Genomic DNA, 20,445 nt, shown 5'->3' with positions numbered 1-20,445 from the left:
CTTAGCTATCTGTTTATGACAAGGGGGCTCAGCCTCCCCAAACCTTGCACTGCCAAGGGGACAGCAGGGCCCATGATCAGGGGCCCTGGCCAAGTTAGGTCCCCCTGGAAAAGTCTCCCCTATGTCAGCCCCAGGGCTGGAGGAGCTCCCACTCCCTGCTACAGCCCGGGGGCTGCAGCAGGGGCACAGAGCTTCTCTGGTCTCAGGGCCACAGCGGGGCAGGGGTAAAGGAGTGATAGGGTGGGGCTGGTGGGGGAAGGGGTGGAACAGAAGTGACAGTGGATGGGGCCATGGGTGGAAGGGGGTAGAGCCACAGACAGAAGGTAGGGGCATGGTTCTGGTGCTGGGGCCCCCACACTTGTTCTCCCTTTCCCGGGGGTTTGGCATCACTAGCCCCGGCTTAGCGAGTAGGGTTCAGTGGTCCCCATAATGTGGGGTGCGACTCCTAGGGGGACACAGAGGAACATTCATGGGGGCACCTCAGGACCTGAGCCAGCCCACATAGAGGGCAGGGAGGGAGCACCACTCTGCCACAGCTCTTCCCCAACCCCACCCTCAGCCTGAGACTCTGGCTCCCAGCCCGGCGTCGACCCCTTTACCCCTGTCCGCACCCCTCACCCCAGCAAGCAACAGCCCCACTCCTCCCAGCCCCGGTTCTTGACCGTGGCTTCCGAGGGGCCACAGCCATGGCTAAGAGGGCACAATGTGAAATGTTTGGGGACCACTGGTTTAGGGTGACGTCCTCAATCACTTCTCTGCAGTCCAATAAAAGCTATTCCTCACTCACCTACCCCTCCATCAGGACGGACTAGGTATGTTCTGCTGCCCTTCACTCATACAGGAAGGAGAATAACATTTCATTCCACTCAATCCTAAAGTGATTTGTAACCCAAGACCATCCCAAACTGGTCATTTTGGGGAAGCGGCCCCATCATGCTGCATAGCTAGGCAGAGTAGGTGTGTCTATGCAAACACGGTCTGTTCCTGAAGTCTTTCCCCAGCTCCTCACTAGGTGAGAGAGGGGAGCTCATTCAGACCCTGCTTACGCTTAGTATTTAAAAACTCCTTAGTGTCCCTATCTCTGCCGGCCTTAGATTTCTCCTCCTGTCCGTTTTTTGACAGCTCAGATGAGGTGACCGAGTGGTTAAGGTGATGGACTGCTACCCCATTATGCTCTGCCTGCATGGGTTCAAATCCCATTCTCATCAGAGGCATTTAGTCTTCACCCTCCTTTATAGACAACCATCTCCCCCTTTGGTACAATAACAGATCAAACAATGTTGCTTGTGTTACCCAAAATTGGGTCAGTTAGTAAGCTTAGAGAGGACTAATAATGCCCCTCCCCCCCAGAGTTTGGCAGAAAGCAGCACATTTATTAGCTTGATAGCTAAGCTCAAAAGAAGGGATGGGGGAGGGTGTCACACTCATACTCACGCTCCCAGGACAGGCCTGGCAGTGGAGATGTCAGGATCCTTTAAGGTAAGTGTCCCACAGCGCAGCGATGGACGGTGCGATGAAGATCAGTCTCCCTGAGGTGCAATAGAATGTAACACAGCGAACCACTGGCCAGATGGGCCGGGTGAAGGGCATTCACTGGAGGTACAAAGGAGAGTGGGAAAGCCACTTCACAGGCATTCAAAGAGGGAAAGGACACAAGCTGGGGGAGTTTAACAGACCTTTTGAGCATACAGGTTATACAGAGCATACAGATCACTGCTGCTCCTACAACATGATAAGTTCTCAAGCAGCATGTTTCTTACTTTGCCCATCTGTCAATTTTGATGATTATTGATGGAAATATTTTGCCATTGGGTTGTGTGTTTACACAGAAATTGACATTTACCAACAAATACACAATTCTTCCAAGCCTGCCTAGTCTGCAGTTGATGGGTTTAGAGGGACACATTCACTCTTCCAGGTCCCCATTCCAGGCCTGTGCTCTCCAGGTTGTCAACTTCCCGCACTGCTGGGATCCTTCCCTCATCTCCCCCCAAACCACTGCCCCACCCCCACTTCTGGGGTCCCCTCCCTACACTGTCTAACTCCACTGCTGGCAGGATCCCTTCCTGTTCCTTTCATTTCCTGCCTCCACTCTGGGCAAAAGCTCTGCACTCTTCCCACACCAGAAGTTGAACCCAGGCCACCTGGGTGAAAACCAGGAATCCTGACCACTAGCCCATATGGGACTATTGTTGCATCTGACGAAGTGGGTATTCACCCACGACAGCTCATGCTCCAATACGTCTGTTAGTCTAGAAGGTGCCACCGGATTCTTGGCTGCTATTATTACTACAACTCAGGCCTTGGCTACACTGGAGAGTTACAGTGCAGGTGGTGGCTTTACAGCGCTGTAACTTACTCCCCGTCCACACTGGCAAGGCACATACAGCGCTGTATCTCCCTGGCTACAGTGCTGCATGTGCTCCACCTCGACGAGAGGAATAAAGAGAACAGAGCTGGTGATGCAGCGCTGGGGTGCCAGTGTAAACAGTGATTAATCTTACTACGCTGTCACTGACCTCCGGAACCTTCCCATAATGCTTTTAAGTAGAGATAACGCTCTTTGTTTTGGTGTGATGCCTCTGTTTGTTTTGTTGTGAGCTCAAGGCTCCCGGAGCTGCTTATCTAAAAACCAAACACAGTTACTGTTTGCAGTGAATGAGCAGAGGCAGGGGGATCCCTTTGGAACACCCACAGCTGGTGTTTGCTTGAGGAGAGAAGCAGCCGGGTGGGCACGGGGGGGGGGGTCTGTTTTGGATCAGCGGCTTATCTGGTCTGTGAGGAAAAAAACAAAGGCGGCTATTTGCATTTAGTGAATGAGAGAGGGGTGGGGGAGGAGGCTTGAACTTGCCAGGCAGGGAGCTGACACAGTGTCAGCTCCAAAAATCCACTCGCTCTGTCTCCCCCACGCTCCGTGTCACACTCCACCCCACCCTCCTCTTTTGAAAAGCACATTGCAGCCACTTGAATGCTGGGATAGCTGCCCATAATGCACCACTCCCAACAGCGCTGCAAATGTGGCCATGACAGAGTGCTGGTAGCTGTCAGTGTGTCCACACTGCAGCGCTTTCCCTAAACAGCTGTAGGAAGACAGCTTTAACTCCCAGCGCTGGACAGCTGCAAGTGTAGCCAAACCCTCTCTAAGCCGACCCCTTATGAGAACAGCAGGGACTAGCATGACTAGATGTCCCGATTTTTGGGTCTTTTTCTTATATAGGTGCCTATTAACCCCACCCCCATCCCAATTTTTCACATTTGCTGTCGGATCACCCTAGCAGGGGTTGCACACAGGGCTGCATTAACCTTCAGGTGCTGAGGTTTCCCTCTCTCCATTCCCAGAGCCTGTGATCAGGAAACAGACATCAGGGCTCCCAGGTGCTGCACAGACCATGACTGAGATCAGACCCCATATTATGCAAGGTGCTGTACAAACCCTGGCCAACACTGAGACACCCAGGAGGTTCTCCTCAATTTCCCTGAGCCTCTGCTGCCCAACTTCTTCTGAATCCCTCTGGCTCACCCCCCCCCACAAAAAAACCCACCTTTCCAAACAGTCCTTCTTTCCTTGCCCCCTGATTCTGGTTTCACAGCCTGGGACCATCTCCTCTCTTTGTCTCTCCCCCTCCAGGTGAAGCAGAGATGGAGGCAACTTCAGCCACTGGAGTCAGCCTCAGCGAGCACTGCAGCCGGCCCCGGGGGAGGGGGGTGTTTGCAGACACAGGAAGGGAGCAGGGGGTGCTGGGAAGAAGGCGGCAGGAGAACAAAGCTCAGAGATCCAACATGGGGAAATTCCAGGGGGCGGGGCTCTGACACATCCCAGGTGCGGGCAGCTCCTGGGGGCGGGGCTCTGGCTCAGCTTGGGGGCGGGGCAGCTCCTCGGGGCGGGGCTCCAGCACAGAGCGGGGGCGGAGCAGCTCCTGGGGGCGGAGCTCTGGCACAGCCCTTGGCCAGGGCAGCTCCTGGGGGCGGGGCTCTGGCACAGCCCATGGGCAGGGCAGCTCCTGGGGGCGGGGCTCTGGCACAGCCCGGGGGCGGGGCAGCTCCTGGGGGCGGGGCTCTGGCAGAGACCATGGGCAGGGCAGCTCCTGGGGGCGGGGCTCTGGCTCAGCTCAGGGGCGGGGCAGCTCCTGGGGGCGGGGCGGGGCTCTGGCTCAGGTCAGGGGCAGGGCAGCTCCTGGGGGCGGGACTCTGGCACATTGTGACGCGGAGCCCGGGCTGAACAGCTGCTTCCTGGTTCTCCACGTGCTGCCAGCAGCGCTGGAGCTGCCCGAGCCGGAGCGGAGCCGCTGTTCTCAGCTGCAGCCAGGATCTGCCCCCGGCCCCGCTGGGATCCAGGTGGGGACAGAGACTGGGGCCCGGGGGTTCCCCTTGGTGTGGCTGGCGGGGGCGGGAGGGGAGAAGCCGGAGCTGCAGGCGGGCGAAGGGCGGTGGGACATTGTGACCCGGAGCCCCCGGGGAATGAGAGGCGCTGGGGTCAGGAAAGTGACTCTGCCCCAGGGAGCCTGGGAGAAGCCTTGAAGGCGCCTCGGCCCCAGTGGAGCTGCAGGAGGATCCGCCCGCCCCGCTGGGATGGAGGGTCCGGGGCCCGGCCGTCGTGTGGGGGGGGGGCGGACTCCGGGCCAGGCGGGGGGGGGGCGGTGTATTAAATCCCTCCCAGGAATGTGCTACTCCCGGGCACTGCGCATACCCAGTAACAGCCGCTGAAACCGCTGCCCTTCCCCCTGCCCGGACCAGCCGTAAAGTTCCGCCGGGCGCTGGGGGCGGGGCTGGAGCGGGGCGGGGAAGTAACAGGGAGCGTGGGAGGGGCGGGCGCAGAGCAGGAAATTGATGGGCGGGGGGGGGTCAGGCAGCTGGAGGCAGGGTTCGTGGGGGGCTAAAGGGCACAATCCGGGCTGGGGGGAGGAGCAGGAGTTGAGCTCAGGGGGAGGCGCTGGCAGAGCCCCCCCCTTTGGTGTGAGGGCGGAGGTGTCGAGGGGGGAGGAGAAACCGGAGTTGCAGGGGGGGGAGGCCACTGGGGTGGCGGGGGTAGATCTGTCTCTGTGCAGCCAGGACATTCCCGGGGTGGGAGGGAGGTGAGTTAACTGGATCCTGTCCCTGTTTTTGCCACTTCCTCCCACACACACATTCTCTCAAGATTTCCCCCTTTCTCTCTCATTATCACACGTGGCTATAAAATCCAGGGAGATTCTCCTCCCCCCGCCCCAATGATCAGCTCTCTAATTGCTTCTGATTTTCCCTTTTCTCTCCATACTTCACAAATGTCAATTTAAAATCTCTCCGATGGGGGGTGGATTTTCCCACCCATTTTATCTGCAGCGATTTGTCCTTGTTTGGGTGGGAAATTGTTGCCCTGGGTCATTCCCCAGAACATGGCTCCCACTGGAGTGGGATGGGATGAGGTTCCCGTTCTCTACCAGGGAAGGGAAGGGAGGAGCACATCCCCCATGGAGACTGCCCAGACCCCATTTCCCAATTCCCCTGCGGCCCTCTTCCATTGTCCAGGGAACCTTCCAGCTCCCCCCCCGCCCTTAAATCAGTTCCTCAAAGGGCTCTGAGCTGCTCACGTGAATGGTTGCCCCGTGGCCGGGGGGGACCATCACATTCTGTTTATGTATTGGACAGTCATATAAAATCCAGTCCAACAGTCCCCCTTTTCCACTAGTTATTTAATAGCAACATCAAATCCCCTCCGATCTTGGTGGTTTTCTCTCATGTTATCAAATGTCGTTTGTGACAGGGTTCTCTCTGCGTGTCTCAAAGATTGATATATAATACCCCAAACATTTGCCCCACTTCTCTCTAGTTGTTTTATTTCTAATTGAATATGATGGGTTGTTTCCCAATGTGCTAAGATGCAGCCGCTGGGGGTGCAGGGCTGGCTGGAGACGGGTTGGTGCAGGGCTGAAGGCAAGGCAGGGGGTGTGGGGCTGGCTGGAGATGGGCAGGCTGCAGGCAGGAACTGGTGCAAGCAGGGCAGGAGGTGCGGGGCTGGTGCGGGCAGGGGGTGCAGCAGGGGCTGGCTGGGGACGGGCTGGCTGCAGGCAGGGCAGGGGGTGCAGGTACAGGGGGTACAGCCCATCCTCTATGGTGAGTGCCTCCTTCTCCTCCTCCTCCTCCCCCCTCTCCCACTAGGGTAGCAGCAGCAGCCTGGGGCTTGGGGGCTATTTCAAGGGCCCGGGGCGCCCCTGCTTCCACTGCCCCAGCTCTGTAAATAGCCGCGGGAACCCTGGGGAAGCGGCGGGGCTCCAGTGGCTATTTAAAGGGCCGGGGAGGTAGAAGCAATGGGAGTCCTGGACTTTTTAAATAGCCCCCAGAGCCCCGCAGCCATACCCCAGGGCTCCAGCAGCAGGGCTCTAGTGGCAATTTAAAGGGCCTGGGGTTCCAGCCCCTGCTGGGAGCCCCAGGCCTTTTAAATTGCCCCCTGGGGAAACTGGGCCACCCTGGTACAGCGCACTGGCTTTTGCTGGTACTGGGGCTTGGGTGCGGGGTCCTCTTAGGAGCGAGGCCGATTCAAGGGAATTGGTTAAATTGGCCTAAAGCCGGCCCTGGTGGCTGGGATTTAAAGAGCTCTGAGCTCCCCGCCCGCCTGCCCAGAGCCCTATAAATCCTGGCCGCGGCTGAGATTTAAAGAGCTCTGGGCTCCCTGCGGCTGCGGGCAGCTCAGAACCTTTTGAATCCCGGCCGCGGCTGAACTTTAAAGGGGTTTGGATTCCCCGCGGCTACGGGCAGCCCAGAGCCCTTTGATTCCCGGCTGCGGGACGCACAGTGAGACTTCACGGGCCGCACGTTGCCCGTGGGCCGTATGTTGTGCAGGCCTGGCATGGAGGGGCAAAATAGGTAAGAAATTTCCGTGGCCTGTCACTAGCAAATAGTAGCCACCATGGATCCTGCCAGAGGTGGCTACATCTTAGCACTGTGGGAAGCAACCCTTCACAGAGACCATTTGTCTTGTGGTTTGGGATACTTCTCAAGACATGCTGCACTCAGAGTGACCCCCTCATCCTGTGCCAGCTGGAGAAAAGAAAAGGGGCCAGCCAACTCTCCCACTACCAGCTGCGAACCACTGATCCCCAAACAGGGGGAGGCCTCTGGCTTTGATGTGTATTAAATATCAGGCTGGTCTCTTTCTTTGGCAAATATCTAACAGAGCTAAAAGAGGGAACAAATGATCCTCAAAGGAGAGGGGAAAGACAATCACTGGGAAATTTAATCCCCTGCAACATCCAGAATGGAGAGCGACTCAGGGCAACAGGTTCCCCCGAAGGAAGAAGTTTTTGGGATTTAGAAACATAAGGAACAGCACAAAACTTGAGAGGATTGTTAATTGACATTTGATAATGACACAGAGGGAAAACCTGAGCTTTCAGATCAGTGTTCAGAAATGAAAGACAAAGGGTGGAAATCAGAGATTTTGGATCCATTTTGCAAATTATAGAGAGGAAAGTGGAAAATCAGAGGGATTTTATATCAGTTGTTGATAGGAGGTAAAATCTGAGTGTTTCACATGAATACTTGATAAATGAATAAAGAGGAAATGGGCAACATTTGCAAACATTTTGTGTTCAATAATCTGAGAAAAGGTGTAAATCTGAGATTTTCTTATTATTTTATAATTAGAGACAGGAAAATCTCAGGGCATATTCAATTAGAAATAGACAACTAGAGAGAAGTGGGGCAAATGTTTAGGTTATTTTATTTGAATCTTTGAGATTTGCAAAGAAATTGTGTCACAAACTGCATATTTGATAACATGAGAGGAAAACACCAAGATCTGAGGGGAGAGAGTCACTTTCCTGTCAGGGCCCAGTGCTCCCTCCCCCTCCCCCTCCGGGGTCTCTCACTCACTGGGGGCTCCAGGCGGGGCTGGTGCGGTCAGAGCCTGGGGCTGCCTAGGGGGCAGGTCCCAGCTGGAGAAAGCCCCCCCCCCGGCCAGGATAGGAATGTGCTACTGGTAGCAGCCTGGGGCTGGACCCTCTCTATGGGGGACACTTGCTCCCCCCTCCCCTTCCTGGCCCTTCCCACGCCCTGTTGCCAGCAGAGAGTGGCCCCCCCAGCCCAGCCCAGAGGTGTCCCTGTCTCAGGCCCCCCCCCAGCCTCTGCCCAGTTCAGAAATCACTCGGGGGAACCATTTCCCACCTACACAAGGACAAATCACTGCAGGTGAAAATGGGGGGAAACACCCCAAACCTGAGATCTGAACTGGCCATTGGCAAAGGGGAGAGAAAATGGGGCACAATGGGGGGAGGGGAACAGGGAACTTCTCAGGGGTTTGAGGGAAGGGGGTGTCAGCCTGGATGTTGCTTGTTGCTCTCTAGGGAGAAAGGGGGCAGGACAGGAGAGGAGGGGGGTCTCCACGGAGGGGGCAGTGGTAATTCCGAGGGGATCTCAGCCCTCCCTTTTTCTCCCCGCTCCTCAGGGGTCACCTGCTCTTCTCCCCTCGCCCCCCGGCCATGTCCCGGCTGCACAGACATTTTCCATCCATCCCTTTCCCAGGTCTCCCCCCTCCGCAGCCCCCGCCCGACCCCACGCAGGGGCTGCTAGGTGTAATGCATGTTCAGTAGGGATTTCTCCCCTACTAATGCTGGGGTGTCCTTCTCCTATAGGTTAGTCTACTAATGATCTCATCTTGGTGCCATGTGTGTCAGTTCATTGCCATGGCACTCGTGTGCTTAGACATCTGAGGATGCTCTATAGAAAAGCTCCTTGAGTGAGGTGATCCACAGGGAGTAGCTCAAAGCTCCAAAGTGCCTGGCCAGGGGCAGGACATTGGCACAGCAAGGGAGGGGTGTGGCAGTGATATCACAAAGGCCTTTTGCAGGACCTCACACTATTGGTCAAAGACTATTGGTGAGCAGGTGGTGACCTCACAGAGAGATCCTGACATCAGTCAGGGGCCAGGGGCTAGGGAAACCTCAGAGACCCCTGTGGCTTTGCTTCAGCAAGTCTCCTTCTCCAGGTCTCTGTCTGAGGACTGAGAGAGTATTCGGGTTCACGGACGTGAGCGCCAGGAGAAACCTCTTTCCAGTTTTCTCCTTCCCTTGTAGTGATTTTACTAGAAAACAGCCGTCCCTGTTTAGAAGGTAAGAGCCTCCTGGAGGTGTGAAACCTGTTCAGTCTGATCCATCTGGTGAGAGTTGAATTCTAGGCATGGAAAACATGAGCTTAAGGAGGCAGAATTTTATTCCGCACCTGGGATTTTGTCCCTTAGAATCATGGGGACATTAGGGTTTGTCCTTTGTGTTTCACCTTTTCCTCCATCCACCTGTCCCTCCCTCCTTTCTCTTCATCTCTTCTTTTGTCCTTTCTCCTGTTCCCCTCCCAACACCAGGACGAGTGTGTGCGTGTGTGTTGCGGGGGAGTGCTCTGCAGCTCTCACTGTGGGAGTTCCACCCAAAAATGTGAGGCTGAAATAGTGCTCAGGCAGTCAGGGCTGGATTAACCTTTTGTTGGCCCTGGCACCAAACATATTTGTGGGCCCCAGTGTAGTCACTGTGGGCTCCGAGTGTGGGCCTGGTGGGGCAGTGCCATTGGTGCCTTCGTATACCCGGTACTGAACCTCAGAGACATTTTTCATTTTGATCACACACCTCTCCATGACTATATGCATTGCCATACACAGCTCCCTCAGCCCGCGGGTTTTCTTATTGAGCTGTACACCCATGTGGGTTTACCAGTGTCCACAGTGAGCAGAACTTTCATAGTGACCAAGGAAACTCCCCACAGATTTATCTCTTTCCTCATTCAGACCTTCTCTAGCCATGTCTCCAGTACCCCCCCATGTCACCAGTCACTGCATGTGGTCCTAGTCTCAGCTCAAAGTCCTAAAGCCAGCAGACACCTGATCAGTTCTGACAGATCCCTCCCTCAGCCCCCATCCTGCCATGTGAGCAAGCCACCTGCAAACACCATTTCCCCAAAGTGAGGACTTAGCCCTTGGGAATCTGAAGACACCAGCGTCTCTCCCTCTGCTCCCATCTACATGCTAGTCTGCTACCTGGTCACCACCACCTCTCCCCATACTTGTTTCCTTTCTACTTTGGACATGCTCCCAACCAGCTGGAAGCTCCCTCTGCAAGCCTGACCTGCTCCCGCCTTCCCTGCTCCCCCGACATTCCTTTCCTACTGGTGACCTCTGTTCCTTGAGGTTAACTCCAGTGTCTTTAGGTGCTCTAGCTTAATGGCCCCAGGAGTCATAGAGCCACTTGTAGTTTCTCTAGCTACAGCCATGGGGCAACTGCCAGAGGCCAGCCTTAGACAGCTGCAGCTACTAGCCGCAGGAGCGGAGGCAATGCCAAGGCTGAGCATGCTTGAACCTTGCAAGGGCAGCACTAGGGACTCTAAATCCTCAGCACTGGCCCTAGGCAGCTGCAGACTCTGGAGTTAGGCACTTTCCTCCTCTAGGTTCCTGCATGGTTACAGAACTGCAGTAAAGTGGAACAATTATCAGCTTCTGTGATTGGAAGATGTCTGGATCCATCTAATAAGACCGTCCTACATAAATGAGGAAAGTTGAGGTGCCTTTATTATTCTTTTGTTCCATTCTTTGTTTCTATGGGGAATTTGCCAGTGCAATATCACTGTCTTCCTTTTAAACAAACAAAACTAAAAAAAAAAGTGTAATGGCTGTTGAAAATAGCAATTCCAGCCCTCGTTAGCACTGTGAAGACCCCAACGTTTGTTGCTCAATTTTCTCCTACTTTTTCTACAGTAAATGACAGTGGATCAGCATATTTGATTTGGGAGAAATGAAGTAACAGCTGCCCAAATTGAGCTTGAGCACTCCTGATTTTGAGGTGTTCAGATCTGGAAGGCAGGGGCTAGATTCCCTTTATGAATATTAGATACATCTGGAAAGGAAAAGTCAATTTCTATTTTCATGGCTCAGAAGTGGAAATCCTCCTGTCCTGTATCTGAAGCTGTCCAGGTCCAGTAGAGCCTCCCCTTCCTTACTTACCATTTTACCTTCTGGTGGGATCCACATACCTCCCTTGCCCAGCTTCAGATAGAGAGGGGCCCTGTCCAGTTAGTCCACCCAGTTCCATCTTTGGGGGCTGCCAGGCAAGGTCACACCAGCATCCCTAAGCCTGTCTGGGGAAGTCTTCTGAGGGTGCTACCTGGGCCAAAGCCTTCTACTCCTTGGTCACACCTCTTCCCTATTCACAGGTGGCACCCCCTTCTAGCAGCCAGCCCCCCAGCCACAGCAAGCTGCAGCGCATGGAGTCTCACAGCTTCCCCCCTCCCTTTCCTGTTGATAGCAGCCAAGGGAATGCTGGGAAATGTTCCTTCTCTGCTCCAAGGCAGGGAGCTGGTCAAGGAACTACAGCTCCCAGGGCCCTATGGGGTCTCAGCTCCCCTACTGAATCCAGGCTGCTCTGAGGCTCCCTTTCTGCAGAGGGGAGGAAGTTACTGTTACAGGTCCCTTCAGAGCTTGGGCCTAGCACTATGGCACCATGTCAAATCCAGTACTGCTCCCAACTCTATCCAGCTCTGCTGCTGGCAGGATCCCTTCCCATTCTTTTTGTTTCCTGTCTCCCCTCCAAGGAGAAGCTCTGCATTGTTCCTGTGGGGGGAATTGAACCCAGGCTGTCTGGGTGAAAGCCAAGAATCCTAACCACTAGACCACATGGGACTTCCATAACACATTTACATGTTCATATTCAATAACACAATTAAACGTAGCCATTCAAAGTAGCCATTTAAAAGAAGCCATTCAAAAAACTTCAAAAACAGACTTCAAAGAGAAATTGCAGAGTTACAACTGATCTGCAAACTTAACACCATTAATTTGAGCTTGAAGAGGGACTGGGGGTGACTGGCTCACTACAAAAGCAATTTTCCCTCTCTTGGTATTGACACCTCCCTGTCAATTACTTGGAGAGAGCCACATCCACCCTGACTGAATTAGCCTTCAACACTGGTTCTCCCCTTGTATGGTAACTCCCTTTACATCATGTTCCAATATATATTTATGCCTCTATCTGCAATTTTCACTCCATGCATCTGAAGAAGAGGGCTTTTTACCCACGAATGCTTGTGTCCAAATAAATCTGTTAGTTCTTAAGGTGTCACCGGACTCCTCGTTGTTTTTGTGAAATAAAAGCAAAATGCACTCTAAGCTGATCTTAACCCTTTCAATGCCCTTACAAACTTAGATGCTTCTCACCACAGGCCGGCTGGTGGCTTTTCAGCCAGGCTCTCCCCTTTCGTCAGCGCTTCAGTTGCTTGGTGTGGGGGTGTCTGTAGATGTAGGTGGACGAGAGAGACAAAGCATGGCAAATGTCTCTGCTTTTATCATGTCCTTTCTTCCCTCTTGGCTTTGCTCCCCCTTCAGAGTCAGGTGAGCATCACTGCGTCTCTCCAAGCAAGTCTGAGCAATTCCCCTGGGGTGTCCTCTTGCAGGTAAGTGATTGCACTGTAGCTCCCTTGCTGAACAATGGCTGTTGATGGGTTGTTTGACACCCTGTCCGGGTGTTGGTTACTTTCCTTGCTGTTGTCACTGGGGAGCTAATATTTGGCTGACTCCCCCACCTTACAGCATAGTGATAACCACACTGCACAATTCTCATAACTTCATATGCATGAATGGTAAACATCTATGGGTAGAGAAATGACTTTCAGCAGATCATATCCTTTCCCCTGATACCTTACAAGGCATGCTCTGTATATAAGATCACGATTATATGAAAATGAGGAATATGGGGGTTACAGCACACTCCCCCAAAGGTACAGAATGTCACACTGAGATTCTATTTTCATTTGTTATGTAACAGCATTAAAGAGATCCAGTGACTGACCAATGGCATTTTCAAGTGCTAAAATAGCAAGCGCTGTTGGTCTCTCATTGGCCATCAGCGACTGAAGATACGGTTTAATGAGCCAGAGCTTCAAGGCGAGGGTGGCTCTGTCCACTGCCTTCCGTTGCGCTGCTGGGCACCAAGTCCCTGGCGGTCAATATGTGAAGCTGGGAGAAGAGAGTGGGGTGGCAAGCGGTGGTAGAACTTTTGCCACCAGGGTCTAGCTGTCTAACTTCCTCTTCGTACTGCTGGGCCCCCGTTGCCTTCAGGTAACACAGGAACTAAGGCAGGAATAGGGTGAGGAAGCAAGTAAAGCCGAGCAAGGAAGGCAAAAGTTAATCTTATCTTCATGGGCAGCTCGCAATGACGTCCTTTTTCTGTGCCACAGCTGACAACAACATCCCAGACAGAAAAGTAACAGGCCAAAAAGAAACCTAGCAGCTGCTGAAACAGTTCAGTTGGGAGCGTGCTAGACTAACAGGCTCTTCTATCCTCCTTTATGCACGGGCGGGATGTTTTCTGAGAGTGCAGCAGTTCCTTTAACTGCCACGAGTCCCTCATTTCAGGCTATGCAGCAGGAAAAGACAGCATGGGCTTCTGCACCGAGTTGGCCCACCTGACCTTTCATTCTTCTCTTGCTCTTTGTCAGCAAGGAGAAGAAAAAGAAGCTCTCCCTCAAGCTGGAGTCACACGGGCGAGGTAAGGACGACTTCCTGAGTGCTGGCTCCAGTCCTCTGCTCCGCCAGCTGACCTATCGAGGGGCTACCACCACATTCTCTAGATTTGTCCATCGGTCTGTGCCAGAGTGAGCAACAACCCAGTAGGTGGAGTTTCTGTAGTGTAGTGGTTATCACATTTGCCTAACATGCAAAAGGTCCCTGGTTCAAAACCAGGCAGAAACATGCTGGCTTCCTTTTCCCAGATCCCCTTGTTATTCAGAAAGGGCACTCCTCCTATTGGCCTGTCCCTGGGATAACTCCAACCCCTGCATGACAGAGGATGCTGACAGCAGTGGAGAAAGCACCTTGGTGTCAGGCTGGAGAACCTAGAGTAGTTAGGCCAGTCACCATTTGGAGGCTTGTGGCTTGGCCACCTCTGCTGTTGGAGGTTGGCCTATAGAGGCTCTCACTTCCTGCTGGGCTCCTTTGCGTGACTGGCCAAAGGAGGAAGTGAGGCAGGAATGGGGCAATAGAGGAAAGTTGAGCTGAGGAAGGCAGGGAAGAAGCTGTGCGGCTAAGTGGGGTTAGTAGAGCCCCACCCTTCATTCTGCAAAGCCTGGGGAGGTGTGGTTGGCTACTGGGAGGTAGAATCCTGTGCCTGCCTCTTGGCTTCCCAGGAGTGGCTACTTGCAGCCCAGGAGAAGAAGGGAGGTTCTGGGTGAAAGGAAAACAAGCAAAGCTGAGTCCAAGTGGAGAATGGCGGCTCCTTTATGGCCAACCTGGGGGCATGACTGATGGTTTTAGAGGTGGAGGCTGGGCTGGCTGTGAGCAACTGGGATCCAGGAAACCCCCACCTGCCCTTCTGAGGGCTGAACCCATGGAGGTGCGGTTGGCTGCTGGGAGACAGACCCCTGTGGCTGCCTGTTGGCATCCCAGGGATGGCTACTTGCAGCCCAGGAGAAGCGGGGTTCTGGGGGGAAGGAAAAGCAGCAATGGTGAGGCTGAGTGGGCTCCTTTCTGGCCGAGATGGTGGACTGTGGTGAGTCTGGGAGTTGCCTGTAAGCCATAAGTGGACGTAGTGCAGTGAAAACTGCTGCTCCATTCTGGCCGACCTGGGGGCGCCATGGATGACTTGGGAGTGGGGGCAGGGCGCTGGCTGTGAGCAAATGGGATCCAGGAAGCCCCAGCCTGCCCCTCCAGGGACCGAGTCTTCTTCTCTCCTGCCATGGGGAGCCCGACCTTAAGCCTGCCCAGCATGTGCAGCAGCTCGAGCATTAAGCCTTCCTGTGTGCATAACTGAACTACGCCCTAGTGTAATAAGGTGTAAAGTTTAGATTGTGAATTTATCTTTAATTTCCATGGTAATTTACTTTGATCTTTTATTCCTACCACTTATAATCCTTAAAACTCCATCTTTCTGTAGTTAATAAATCTGTTTTATGCTCTACTTAAACTGGTGTATTTTGCTTGAAGTTCTTGGGAAATCTCAGCTCCATTACAAGGCTGGTTCATGTACTATTCACAGTGAGGGAGGGGTGGACCCTGTGTAATAAACTCACACTGATCAGGCTTCTGATTAAGGCAAGATGGTATGATCCAGGGGTGCAAGGCTGCAGAGCTGTAGGGGGGGCGACTTTCTATCATTAGTGTTATGAGTGGCTGCAGAAGCATTCATGTAATTCAGTTGGCTGTGTCCCTACCTACGGATGTCTGTGTAAGTGCAATATCTGCCAGAGATTCACAGCTTGTCTCAGCATCACATGTGTGAGAGGGAGTCCAGGTGGTGGGACAAAGGGCTCAGGGGTCCCACTGTTCAGGTTGCATCCCATAGATCCCATCACAGACTTTCAACAACCACAGCGGGTGCTCACTGAGACAGAGAGAGAGATGCCAAAATAGTGATCTCCAGTGCCAGCAGACATCAAACTATCAGGAATTCTGTGCACAGAGAAGACCCTGCTAGTGGAAAATGCCTTTGAAAAAGGCCCTTCTGTCCCCAGCTGTGGTCGTACAGTGCTCAGTGCTCTGCGTTGTGGCCTCAAGAGTCATGGATGCAAGTTGAGTTACGATGACCTTTTCCTTGTCTCCACATTTCTTAGGTGCCTCTTCCAACACTTGTCAGAAAAAATGACCGGTTTCTTTTGGAAGCATTTGCATTGCAAGGCAGAGGCAGTCTTCTCTGCTTCCTCAAAAGATTGACCAAAAAGTGTGAGGAGTGGACAGATTTGGCAAGGCACCACTGGGTGCTGCATCTCTAACCTCCACTTTACCTGGCAAGTGCCTCTGGGACTTTTCTCCCAGCTGCTCCATTTTTCATCAGTGACAATCAAAAGGAAGACGACATGACATCTGTGTGTGGACATCCCCAGCGAATCACAAGGACGTGTGGTGCAGGCTTTTGTGTTGCAGCAATTGCAGTCAAAGCAACCACCATGCCAATGCCAGTCACAGCAGCCTTTTCATCAACTCCAGGCTTGTGATTTGATTCTTTCCAATGTTTCTCTCCAAAGAAGCCTTTTCCTTAGCAAGCAATGACTTGGATACTCAAAAGAGGTTCCTCCTGGCGCTCACGTCTGTGAACCCAAATACTCTCTCAGTCCTCAAAGACTTCTTGCTGAAGAAAAGCCCCAAGGGTCTCTGAGGTTTCCCTAGCCCCTCACCTCTGTCCTGCCTGGCTGATGTCTGATGATTGAGTTACTCCCTGTGGATCACCCCACTCAAGGAGTGTTCGTTCTAGGCAGCAAGCCAGCTAGACAGGAAAACATCAGACGCTGCTCCCAATGCTACACTCTGTTTTTCAGAAATTAGTCAACTTTATGGCCGGAAGAGACCATTAGAGCATCTAATCTGACCCCCTGCATATCACAGGCCTCCTGTATGACACAAGAGCTACTTTGGGGGCAAAAACATTCCAGAAAGGCATCTAGTCTTCATTAAATGACATCAGGAGATGGCGAATCCACCACTTTCCTTGGTAGCTTGTTCCTGTGGTGAATCATCCTCACTGCTGAATTTTTGCGCCCTATTTGTAATATGAATTTCTCTTTTCACTTTTCGGCCATTGGGTCTTGTTATGCCTTTCTCTGCTCGATTAAAGAGCCCTTTAATACCCAGTCTTTTCTCTCCCTGAAGGCACTTCAACACTTCAGTGAAGTCACCTTTCAATCTTCTTTTGATAAGCTAAACAGGTTGAGCTCTTTCACTACTCACTAGAAGGCATTTTTCTCCAGCCCTCAGAACATTTGGTGGCTCTTTGCTGCCCCAGCAGAGCAGTTTGCAGGGACCACTGGAGTGGTTCATGGAATGGCTGGTGGAGTGGAGCGGCTCAGACTCCCTGCTTGCAAGAGGGGAAGTATTGCCTCCTAGAGGCACCCAGGGGGGTGATGTGTAATTGTCCCAGGTCACTGGGTGGGGGCTCGAGCCAGTTTTGTATTGTTTTATTGAAGCAGAACCCCTAGATACTGAACCCAGCCCTTGTTTCTGCCAACTCAGAGGGGCAGAAGAGTTACAGGAATTTATCACACAACCCTCCCTGTTCCCATGGGGAGAATCTAGGGAAGGGGGAGTCATTCCTCACCTGTGCTCCCAGAAGAACTGCTAGGACTCCTTCCTGCCAGCTACTCACTCCTGGATTCACCCTCAGCTCCTGGGATCTTTCTGCTCCAAAGGCTCCAGAGGCCTGGGGTTGGGAGGGCGTCACTGCACAGTCTGAAACACAAGGGAGGATTCTGGAGTTGAAGGAAGGAGCAGAAAATGGAGACGAAAGAAACAGAGAGAAAACGCCTCATCTCTCTCCCCTCCCCGTCCCAGCAAGAAATGTTACCAAGGATCAGCGTTAGGGGAAATGGTGCCCTGGGTAAAAATTAGACTTTGGCACTTCCCCATCGCCCCTGGACGATCCCCCTCTCCCTTTACCCCCTAGCTCCAGCACTCCCAACCCTTGTGCCTCCTTCACCCCAACTCCTGCCCCCTCCTGTGCCCTAACCCGTACACTGTGTCCCCTTTGCCCTTAACTCCCATACTCCCCTCTTGTGCCACCAACCACTGTCCCCTCCTGAACCCCCTTGACCCCTAACCCCTGCACCCCTTCCTGTGCCACCAGCCACTGCCCCCCTCCTGAATTCCCTTCGCCCCTAACCCCTGCACCCCCTCCTGTGCCACCAGCCACTGCCCCTCTCCTGCACCCCCTTCACCCTAATCCTACACCCCCTCCTGTGCCACCAGCCACTGCCCCTCTCCTGCACCTCCTTCACCCCTAACCCCTGCACCCCTTCCTGTGCCACCAGCCACTGCCCCCTCCTGAACTCTCTTCACCCCTAACCCCTGCGCCCCCTCCTGTGCCACCAGCCACTGACCCTCTCCTGCACCCCCTTCACCCCTAACCCCTGCGCCTCAACCCCTGCCCCTCTCCTGCACCCCTTCACCCCTAACCCCTGCACCCCCTCCTGTGCCACCAGCCACTGCCATCTCCTGCACCGCCTTCACCTCTAACCCCTCCACCCCCTCCTGTGCCACCAGCCACTGCCCCTCGCCTGCACCCCCTTCACCCCTAACCCCTGCACTCCCTCTTGTGCCACCAGCCACTGACCCTCTCCTGCACCCCTTCACCCCTAACCCCTGTGCCCCAACCCCTGCACCTCTTCTGCTCCCCCTTCACCCTAATCCCTCCACCCCCTCCTGTGCCACCAGCCACTGACCCTCTCCTGCACCCCCTCCTGTGCCACCAGCCACTGCCATCTCCTGCACCCCCTTCACCCCTAACCCCTGCACCCCTCCTGTGCCACCAGCCACTGCCCCCTCCTGAATTCCCTTCACCCCTAACCTCTGCACCCCCTCCTGTGCCACCAGCCACTGCCCCTCTCCTGCACCCCCTTCACCCCAACCCCTTCCCCCGCTCTTTTGTCCCCAACCCCTGCGCCCCCTCCTGCACCCACGTGCGGACAGTGATCTGTGTGCATGGAGCAGCTAGCATTGCTCCTCCCTGGGATGCTGCTCCTCCGGGTACCCCTAGGGGCTGTGGGGGTGGGGAGATGAGAAGTGACGTCATCCGAGCTCCCTGCATCCAGGTCACTTTCCTCAGCTGGGCTGCATAAGGGGAGGGCAGAGAGCAGCAGCTTCTGATGCTCCCCTCACAGCACAGCCCAGGTGGGGAAAGTGACCAGGACGCATGGAGCACATAGTGTTGCTCCTCACTCCCCCCAACCCTCTATGGGCCCATGGAGGAGCATTGGGGCAGGGGAGAGCAGTGAGCACCTTTGCACTGCCACACGGTGCCCTTTGACCCCCTGGAGCCTTGGGTGGCTGCTGGGGGCCCCACCCCTAGTGCCGGCCAGGCTCCCCAGCACAAGCAGCAGAAAACACAGGGAGACTGGCCCCACACTGAGCAGCGGTAGCCTGGGCGGCACGTAATGGAGGTCGGGGGGGCTCAGTCTCCCCAAACCTTGCATCACCAAGGGGACAGTGAGGCCCATGACTGGGACCCCGGCCAAATTAGGCCACCCTGCAAAAGTCTCCCCTATGTCAGCCCCAGGGCTGGAGGAGCTCCCACTCCCTGCTACGGCCCAGGGGCTGCAGCAGGGGTACGGAGCTTCTCTGGTCTCAGGGCCGCAGCGGGGCAGGGGTAAAGGAGTGACAGGGTGGGGCTGGTGGGGGAAGGGGTGGAACAGAAGTGACAGTGGATGGGGCTATGGGTGGAAGGGGGCAGAGCCACAGACAGAAGGGGGTGCATGGTTCTGGTGCTGGGGCCCCCACACTTGTTCTCCCTTTCCCTGGGCTTTGGCATCACTAGCCCCTGCTTAGCGAGTAGGGTTCAGTGGTCCCCATAATGTGGGGTATGACTCCTAGGGAGACACAAAGGAACATTCATGGGGGCACCTCAGGGCCTGAGTCAGCCCCCATGGAGGGCAGGGAGGAAGCACCACTCAGCCCCACTCTGTCCCAGCTCTTCCCCAACCCCACCCTCAGTCTGGGCCTCTGGCTCCCAGCCCAGCGATGACCCCCTTGCCCCTGTCCGCACCCCTCTCCCCAGCAAGCAACAGCCCCACTCCCAGCCCTGCTTCTCGACCGTGGCTCCCGAGGGGCCACAGCCATGGCTAAGAGGGCACAATGTGAAATATTTGGGGACCACTGTTTTAGCGTGATGTCCTCAATCCTTCTCTGCAGTCCAATAAAAGCTATTCCTCACCCATCTACCCCTCCATCAGGATGGACTAGGTCTGTTCTGCTGCCCTTCACTCATACAGGAAGGAGAATAACATTTTATTCCACTCAATCCTAAAGTGATTTGTAACCCAAGACCATCCCAAACTGGTCATTTTGGGGAAGCGGCCCCATCATGCTGCATAGCTAGGCAGAGTAGGTGTGTCTATGCAAACACGGTCTGTTCCTGAAGTCTTTCCCCAGCTCCTCACTAGATGTGAGGGGGGAGCTCATTCAGACCCTGCTTACGCTTAGTATTTAAAAACTCCTTCGTGTCCCTATCTCTGTCGGCCTTAGATTTCTCCTCCTGTCCCTTTTGTTACAGCTCAGATGAGGTGGCCCAGTGGTTAAGGTGATGGACTGCTAATCCATTGTGCTCTGTATGCATGGGTTCAAATCCCATCCTCACTGGATGCATTTAGTCTTGACTCTTCCTTTATAGACAACCATCTCCCCACTTGGTACAATAACAGACACAACAATGTTGCTTCTTGCAAACAAAAACCTTCTCAGAAACTCCAACACCCCCCCCCCGGCTTTAAATAAAATGTCTAAATCCCAGATTTCTAAAAAATGTCTCTAGTTCTGTATTTCGTAGTTTTTATCTTAAAAGCTAATGTTTCCTCAAGCTGAATAAGGCAACGCTTCAAAGGAAAATGTTAGAAATGGTAGGGGAGAAATAGGAAAGGAAAAAGCCCCTTTTCTCAGGAGATACAAACTCGACTCCCTCCTGTCTCTATCACCAGTGGATTTTGCCTCCCTCCTTCTGAGGTGTAAATAAAATAAAGAGGAGA

The 20,445-nt window shown here is 54.0% G+C and overlaps 3 non-coding genes across 3 annotated transcripts; all 3 read left to right on the top strand.

The window, feature by feature from the left end:
* The first annotated feature begins 1,126 nt into the window (after window positions 1–1,126).
* Window positions 1,127–1,208, top strand: TRNAS-GCU. Its single transcript has one exon. It is a non-coding gene; the product is annotated as a tRNA-Ser (tRNA).
* A 12,415-nt stretch (window positions 1,209–13,623) lies between these two features.
* TRNAV-AAC lies at window positions 13,624–13,696 on the top strand. The gene has a single exon. It is a non-coding gene; the product is annotated as a tRNA-Val (tRNA).
* Window positions 13,697–19,980: 6,284 nt separating this feature from the next.
* TRNAS-GCU lies at window positions 19,981–20,062 on the top strand. Its single transcript has one exon. It is a non-coding gene; the product is annotated as a tRNA-Ser (tRNA).
* Window positions 20,063–20,445: the final 383 nt, after the last annotated feature.

This window comes from Gopherus evgoodei, unplaced genomic scaffold, assembly GCF_007399415.2.
Source record: "Gopherus evgoodei ecotype Sinaloan lineage unplaced genomic scaffold, rGopEvg1_v1.p scaffold_120_arrow_ctg1, whole genome shotgun sequence".
Classification (NCBI taxonomy): Eukaryota; Metazoa; Chordata; order Testudines; family Testudinidae; genus Gopherus; species Gopherus evgoodei.
This window is presented reverse-complemented; position numbering and strand designations above follow the sequence as displayed.